This window comes from Phasianus colchicus, chromosome 3 (genome assembly GCF_987193195.1).
Source record: "Phasianus colchicus chromosome 3, bPhaCol1.hap1.1, whole genome shotgun sequence".
NCBI lineage: Eukaryota > Metazoa > Chordata > Aves > Galliformes > Phasianidae > Phasianus > Phasianus colchicus.
Window position 1 is genome coordinate 60767439 of NC_143438.1, and position 8864 is coordinate 60776302.

General features: G+C 39.2%; 1 long non-coding RNA gene across 1 annotated transcript; it reads left to right on the plus strand.

Annotated features, from left to right (window-relative positions):
• The first annotated feature begins 5644 nt into the window (after positions 1 to 5644).
• On the plus strand, positions 5645 to 8001 carry LOC116242214 (uncharacterized). The gene is made up of 3 exons (XR_004169689.2): positions 5645 to 6294; positions 6764 to 6885; positions 6985 to 8001. It is a non-coding gene; the product is annotated as an uncharacterized LOC116242214 (long non-coding RNA).
• Positions 8002 to 8864: the final 863 nt, after the last annotated feature.

The following is an 8864-nucleotide window of genomic DNA, read 5'->3' on the forward strand; positions in this document are numbered from 1 at the left end:
ATGTGTATCTCTATTAGTACATAGGTTGCTCCAAAAACATGAAAAACACAAGTGATACAAAAAGCACAGGAAAACTATTTGAAAGGGAAAAATTTCAGCTACAAAACACTATTTTTCAATTTGGTTACCACCAGTACCTATGCATTTTTGCCAGCAATGAACAAGAGCCTGCATGCTATGATTGTAAAAATCTGTACAAGTGGATGTGACCCACTATTTCACAGCTGCCATGACAGCATCATTGCTAAGATAACGTTGCCCATGCAGTCCATCTTTAATCAGCACAAACAGATGGAAGCAGAAGACTAAATTCAGGCTGTTCAGTATGGTAGGACAGTCCAGCCAAGATCGACAACATACTCCATGACCTTCAAACTGATATGGGGCCTGGCATTAAGGTGTTGCAAGAGAAAGATTTTCTTGTTTTCTGATTTGACTCTGGAAGGTCGAGCCTTCAGCTTAGTTAGAGTCACAAATGAGTGATCAGCTTTGATAGCTTAGTCAGGTTCCAGCAACTCCGGAAGGATTGCCTCTTTCCTATCCTAAAAGACAGTACGCCTGCTGAAGGCTGCCTCTTGAACTTTTTCTTTGATGGAGAATTCACACATTGCTTCTCCATGGACTGCTGTTTTGACTCCAGCTAGTAGCAGTGACATTATGTCTTATCACCGGTAATGATGCTATCCAGGAAACTGTCAACTTCAGCCTGTTTTGCTTCAGTAGGTTCTGACAAAACTATATATGGTATTCTTTCTGCGTGAGCATTCGTGGGACCCACTCAGCTACTTTGTCAACCTGCCCCTCTGCTGCCATCTGTCACATGGCAACAAAATGGAACGGAATATTGGTGGGAAGGTTCAACTTCTACTGCCATACTACCAACAGCTGCCTCTGACTTGGCGGGCCAACATAATAAAATAGGAGGCATTACTTTTGGACCCACCCTCATACATATTCAGCTTTGTTTAGAAAGAGAAAAAGCTACTTTTAATCACAGTCCTCATATTGAAAGCCAAGCATGTACTTGACTTTGCAGAACTGTGGCCAAAATGACTTTACAAGGCAAAAGATGAGGCAGGTCATTCGTTTCTCTGGTGAATATTGATGTGTTCCTATGCAGGTAGGCAAAATAATACTCAGCTGTCAAACTAAAATCAATCATAGTTTGCTTTATTTGGAATCTGCCATGGGAGGCTTGCAGTTTTCTCTTTGTTACTTGTGGTTTTAGACAGCAAAATTAAAATGTGAAACCCTATCAACATGTGAACTCGGCACCCTCTGACATATGGGGCATGCCCCTCATCCAACACAATCTTTGGTTAACAGCTGTGAGGAATTTTACCAGGCTAAACAGCTTTTTATTCTAACCCAGGGGAAATGGCATGTGTTAGCAAAGCTACAGAAGGTCTCTTCAGTCCCTAAATGCAAAAACATATTGAGGATTGCAAAGAAAAATTACAAGGGGGACAGAGTTCAAATAAAATTTGTTCTCTGGTTCATGGCAAGATCTAGCTCTGCTCACAAACACATTCAAGGCAGGCTTATTTCTGCAGGCCTGATTTGGTGAGTGCTCATTATGAGGAGCTCCCTTTGAAGCCACTGGGAGCACTGGCACACCAAAACTCCCTTCCTCAATGGTGTGGAGACAGTCTGCACCAGCTGAGGATTCAGTACAAAGTACTGACAAGCTGGGGCTTGACCATGGTGTTCTGTTATCAGCAAACTGAAAGGCAATAACACTTATATTTTCCTTTGGGGAACCTTGCCAATATCATACTTACAAAACTCATTTTGGTCTGGAACAGCCCATTGGCAGGATAAGACTTGAACATAACAAAGGAAAACAATGTGGAAAAAAAAAAAAAGAAAAAAGAAAACATGCTCAAAACATGCTACTATATATATAGTAGCAATGATATCAAGCCAGCATTCAACAGCAGATTCACAGCTCACCTAGTGAAAGAGGTGGGAAGGACTGAACCAACGTTTTTTGCAAATTTTTGCAAGTGGGCTGTTTGTACCAGCTTCGAGGCTTTTTTGTCCTGCTGAGGCAAAAACAAGCAAGCAAGCAAGCAAACAAACAAACAAAAAAACCCATCATCCAGTAAAGAGGCCAGCACATTTTGTCAGACTCAGGACAATCAGTCCTCTAGGATCTGGTAAAATCCCACCTACCCCTTCAGACCACTGCTGTGCTGCGTGAGGAGGAGGCATGAGTGATCCCCTACTGCAGCCCAGGAGCCAGAGAGTCGGCTGTTTTCTGCTGTGTGAACAGAAAGGGTTGTTTCATTATTCTGGCCTTGTCTGAGTTACTCCGCCTCTTGCCAAGTTAAACTTCCATTATCGCAATCATTCTAGGTGATGCTAAAGGCATTTGGTGAAGCATGAGGAAAGCTAATTGACACAGAAAAGGAAAATTCACAGGCCATGCTTTCTCCTGTGGAAATTATGTAAAATGGTTGCTGCTACACTATACAAATAATTTTGATGAATTAACTTGCCTTCTGCTTGTTTTTAGCTGGGTATCCCCCAAATGTTACTTTTCTGAAGTGCCTTTTTGCTTCTCAACTTTCCAAAGAAAAGTTTCCTTCACATCATTTCAAATGCTGACATACACCCAGGATTACTGTGCAACGCAAGTGTTTATGTTAGAAAGACCAATACATCATTTCAAGTCAACTGAAATTTCTCTGCAGCAGGCTCCCAGGCCAGTGTCAGAAGGTCCTCCAAACACACTTCCGTGTCAGGCGCCATTTTGTCAGGCTGCCCCTCTGCTGCCATCTGTCACACAGCAACAACATGGAACAGAATATTGGTGGGAAGGTTCAGCCTCTACTGCTGTACCACCAACAACCACCTCTGACATCATGGGCCAACATAATAGAATAGGAGGCAACACTTTCAGAGTAGCCCCCCCATAATTCATAAATATTTTATAAATATATAAAAACTTAATCTTAATTTGCTTCACTACAAAGTGCTGCAGTACTTGCCCACTAAATTGTAGCCAAATCTGATGATGGGTACAAACGAGCCCTGCAGAAATTAAAAAACAGCTAGAAAAAGAACAAACATTGATGCTAAAATATTTTAATTATTTAAATCTCTGTTGTCTCACTGTATCTCAGGTATCATTTTAAAAATGAAGCCATGTTTTATCTTGATTACTACGGCTTGTAATATAGCTATTTTGTTATGGCCTTCACACCCATATCTGTCTCACTAATGAATATTTTCCTGTTTAGAGAAAATGAGAGCAGTTCTATTTTATTCAAAGACCAATAACATTCCTAAATGTTCATCCTCACTCTTCTGGAAGAACAATGGAACAGCACTCACATGAAGGATTTACTGGTGTGCATGCCAGGACAAAAACAGATGGACAGAACAAGTTTAGACGAGTGAATCTGAAAAATTGGATGACCTTTATCTCACAAATAAAGTTGCACAAATTCATAAAAAAGCCAGAAGTATTTTATATTTCTTTCAAATGAGAAATTTGAATATTTGTGCTTTAGCCAATCGAATTAATAGTCAGGGTTTACGGCTCATGTATATCCTTTGCAAAGCACAAACTAAATTTCCCATATATCAGTTAATTATCTCAAATGTCTTAAAAGCAAACAAACAAACAAAAATGCATTGCCTTACCTAAGGGTAATATCAGGCCTAATAATGAGATGCATGGAATTTTGTTTGCATTTGGTAGCATGCATGGACTCAGAGCCAAGATCGAGTGACTGGCAGTGACAATGTCAAGTTTTAGAGAGACAACCCCTGGCTCTGAGAGCTGAGAGGCCAGGGTGAGACAGAAATACAGCAGGCAGATCTAGCAGGGATTTGGTAGATTGTAAAGAGAGAAAAAGTAAAGAGCAAAACAGTATTTCTTAGCAAACAGTTAGCACAAGTTCACTAGTTTCATGGCATACAGAAGGAAATTGCACAAAGGAAGTCGCCTGTTGGTATTTCTAAGCCATTAAAGCTTGCTCTTTGCCAGAAACTTAAGAAAAAGCCAGGAGCCAAGATAAGGTAAGGCTACTACGTAAAATAAAATTTTAAGCTGTATACTTATTTTTCAGACATGAAAGAAAGCCCCACAATATTCAAATTCTGTGAAGTCTACTGTATACAAATACTGAATCCATAAAATTCCCATGTGGATTTGTCACATCCATTTGAGAACAATGCCCCAGTCACCTGTCATCATCAAGAAAAGGTGGTTTATATCCTGTCAGCTTCACACCTAATGTGTTTAGGAAGCCAGAGATTCAAACACAATCAGGCATGAGGTTGGGCTCACGTGACAGGGTAGGTCCTTCCTCCAGGTCACCCTTCATGCATATATAGATATAGAGAATACATGGCAGAAGTGGTAGCTCTCATGAGAACATGGCAGGAAACATCATAGAAAAAGGCAGTCTTGTCCTGCAATTTTTAAACCAATGTTTACAATTCTGCTGTGGGAAGATGAGTCTGTTACATCCTACGTGGTCTTGCACATATTCTCTATGTTTCTAACAATTTAATTCAGCAACACAATTTTTCTATAGAAAATAACTTTTGGAGAATGTGAGTACATTTACACATCATTTCATTGTCTGTACAGTCATTGTCTGCTCTGCAATCCTGCCACATGTAGAGCATGAACCTTCATATCTCCTGGGAAGTGCCTAGTCCTTTAAATTTGACACTATCAGTGAAGAATCACAGTTTTAAGAGACCCCTATGTCCAGGTTCCTGGGTAGGTACAGCTTAATCCACATGTGTCTTGATACCCTGTTAGGTTTAGTTAATGCTGCTCTGGCTCAGGAGATGCAGAATCAGGCCCCAGGTACAATCCTCTCTCTGCAGCTACAACAGAACCCAGCACTTTTACCCTCAAGTGAAATAGCTTTCACAGCCATCTTCCTGACTTCTTGAATAGTGAGCCAGCAGTGACACTGAGGCAGAGAACATCATACTATGACCTTAAGAATAATTTTTTGGCAGGGAATAAAATTGTCTGTTTTTCATCTCTCAGCAGCATCAGCCTTTCGTTCTCAGAGCTATCTGAAGATTCAAAAAGACAGAATTATTTTGTTCTCTCTTTTTGTAAAATCACAATGAATGCTCTGCTAAAATCTAGGTTTTCATTTTCAGCAATTCCTTTTTATCTTTTTTTTTTTTTTTTTTTTGGGTAGCACAAAATGGTTTAATTCTGTCTAACAAGCAATTAATATGTTCTTCCAAACAAATCAGAACTGGAGAACCAAATTAACACCCTTCAAGAGTGATATATCAGCGCCTGATTTCACAGAATGCTTTACGACCCTTCCACCTAATCTAATGGATGGTTTTTAAACATGAGAAAGCCCTAACATGGCTTGAAGTTGAACACTTAGACTCTTTATAAGCGTGTATCACTAATTACAGCCAGCCTTTATTAAACCAAGGAGGCACCTATGTATTTCAAAGACAAGAATACCTTTTTTAAAAAATAGCAAACATTAAACATCACATTCACTGTCATTTTTATTGAGCCTTAGCCAAGAACAAAATATTTGACATTTCATTACCGAATACATACGAAGATTACTTGCAAATCTAAGATTAATTCTGAGGGATGTTCCAAAAGTAATGCCTCCTATTTTATTATGTTGGGCCACAATATCAAAGGCAGATGTTTGTGGTACGGCAGCAGAGGCTGAACCTTCCCACCATTATTCTATTACACGTTGTCGCTGTGTGACAGATGGCAGCAGAAGGGCAGTCTGACACAATGGTGTGTGACACAGACGTGTGGATGAAACAAAGGTGTGTCATTGAATTCCTCCATGCAGAAACAATTGCACCCACTAACATTCATCAAAGCTTACTGAATGTTTATGGAGATCAAACAGTAGATGAAAGCACAGTGAGGCAGTGGGTGGTGCATTTCAGCAGTGGTGACAGAGACATGAAAGTCAAGCCACGTTCTGGACAGCTATTCACAGCTGTCACACCAAAAAATGAAGAGCATGGCAACACTGGAATATTGCAAAGTATGCATCAGGTGGGTCCCACAGATGCTCACATGGAAACAGAAGGGACACTACATGTGAGTTTGTCACAATGTATTGAAACAGTATGAGACTGAAGGTGACAGTGTCCTGGATCATTATTGCATCACTATCGGCTACAAGACATCTCCACTATGAGCCCAAGACAAATTGAGCCCTTGGAGTGGCAGTACGTGAATTCCCCATTGAACAAAAATTTCAAGAGGCAGCTCTCAGTGGTAAAGTGATGTGTGCTGTCTTTTGGGATAGGAAAGAGGTAAGCCATCTGAATTTCCTGGAACCTGGACAAACTGCAAACTCTGACATGATGCTGACTAAGCTGAAGGCTTAAACTTCCAAAATCAGGCCAGAGGAGAAAACAACTTTTCTATTGCAACTCCAGAACACCAGGCCCCATATCAATTTGAAGACTTAGCGGCTGTGAAACAGTGGGCCATCTCCACTCCATTTTTGTGAGCATGGCACGCAGTCTCTTGTTCCTTGCTGGCAAAAATACATGACTAATGGTGGTGGTTGTGTTGAAATAGATATTGCTGTGTAGCTGAGAATTTGCTCTATCAAATAATGCTATTGTGCTTTTTGTGTCTGTTTCAGTTTTCCATGGAAATAAGTAGAAAGCATTACTTTTGGAGTGACATACGTAAATATTAAACATGCAGCAGGATCTAATCAGAACTAGAGATATCAACTGTTAATTTTTACCACTTGTCTTTCACTTCCTTCAGCTCAGAAACAACTTTAACAAAAAAAAGAACCATGGAATCAAAACAACATATTCCTGGTAAGGTATGTTCATTTACGCAACAGGCTGTTCCAACAGAGCTTTTAACAAGATAGATGAAATTGGGTAAGTGATAATTTAACCAATGATTAAAATGTTTTCTCGTACACTGTAATAATGCCAAGTTCTAAATCCTTTTTTTTTTTCTTTTTTTTCCCCCCACAGCTCCCTGGATCTTAAAATCAGTTAATTAGAAAGAAATTGCATTTTTCATTTTTGAGGAGTGTGCAAAAACTACAACTCTATGTGTCATATTAAAAAAAAAAAAAAAGATAAAAATCAAACACCTTAGATAACAAAGGAAAAAAGAATATGATGTGCTGAATTCAAAGTTCCATGTTTTCTATGTCTTACGGCAAAAAAGACTGATGATTGTATCTGACTCAAGGTAACCACACCAAGACTTATCTGTCGGGAGTCCAGGCAGCAGCACTGCAAAGAATGAGGGACACCAGGGAACGTCACTTGTGCTCCTGAACTGCTCTGAGGCTCATATGCAGCATCAGGTGATCGATCCAGCGGCACACAGTTACACATCACATTAAAACTGAGGCTACTCCATGGGCAGCAGCAGGGCAAACTTCCTGATTGTGCCTCATCCGCACAGGGTAACCGTGTTCTGAAAAAGTGCCTCTGAAAATGAGACAAATCCTGCCAGCATGCCCATATCGCTCCCGTGCTGCCAAATCTGGCAGTAGAGGTTTCTGCCAATTATTTTTTGTTAAGGGAATTGGACTGCAGCCTATGATTCATTTTACATATAGTACAGCAAGAGTTGGCCTACATATAAAAATTCACACTGGTATAACTGTGTCAGTTTGGGGTGTGATATTTTGCTGACAGTTTTACCTTTAAAAGACCTAAAGTAGATCTGGTTAAATCAGTACCAAGAAACCTTATACTCAGTGAGGGTTTTTTCATCATTATGAGCTAGAACAGGCTGACTGTTTATCTGTTCTTATGAAAACAATGTAAAAGGCATGTAAGGCTAAGCATACACCAGAGATTGCCCAAAACAGAAAGTTTCCTTAATAGCCCCTTTGCATCAGTCACTTCTTTACAGGGAGAATAATTTTGTAGGGCATTGATGATCAGTAAGTATGTAGCAATAAAATTTCAGAAAAGTTAACTAACCAGGTGTGTGTATGACTCTGTGATACCAAAATCAAAAAGTCTCTCTTTGTTCAGTAAACAGTGACAGTGATGCCTATGTCTTCAGTCTTCCTGGAGACAAATATTTTAGAGTAAGCAGGGGACTGACCATGTTTAATCCTAAAATGAGGAGATCTGAAACTAATCCCGCTGCTCCCTTAGACATCAACAACAGAAAGGTGTTTTTAGACCAAAACAAACAAACAAACAAACAAAGAAGTTAGGAGTTGACTTGAATAGAAGTATATGATATCTATAAAACAGTTAAGGGTAAAAATAAATTAAGTAATTTTTCATGTAAGGCATCTAGAAAAGATTCAGTTGCCTAAAAGTCAAATACTGAGCTTATATAGTGTAAAGAAATTTGTTATTACATTTGGAAGTACAGAAAGATGCTAAGTGAAGTTACTGTAGCAAAGTTTGCTGTCTGAATGCAAAACTGATGTCATTTATGCACATATAGAATGACTGTAAAATTTAAATGATTTGTTTTGGAGGCAAGTCTTGAAATTTGGACCATAGTTCCCATGGTAAATATATCTTTCATTATGAAAAAAAAAATGAAGAAATGATCTAATTTCAAGGAAGTCATGTCTACTATGCAATTTGTGAGGCATTACTGGTAAGAGCTACCTCAATCTCAGTCTTGTCAGAAACACATAACCAATAATAAGCTTCGTTTTTAATGCAAGCCACCCCATTTTATTACTCATTTTAGTTGTAGAGAGGGAGAGATCATAATGCAACACAAACGTTTTAAGAGTCAAGATTTACATGGGGAAAAATTACTTCGTTAGCCAACTATAGCTTGTTTTATTAGCATCATTTAGTTCTAAGTAGACTGAGAAATGGAAAAAGAATTGTTTTTCATTTTTAACATTTCCCGCCCCCAT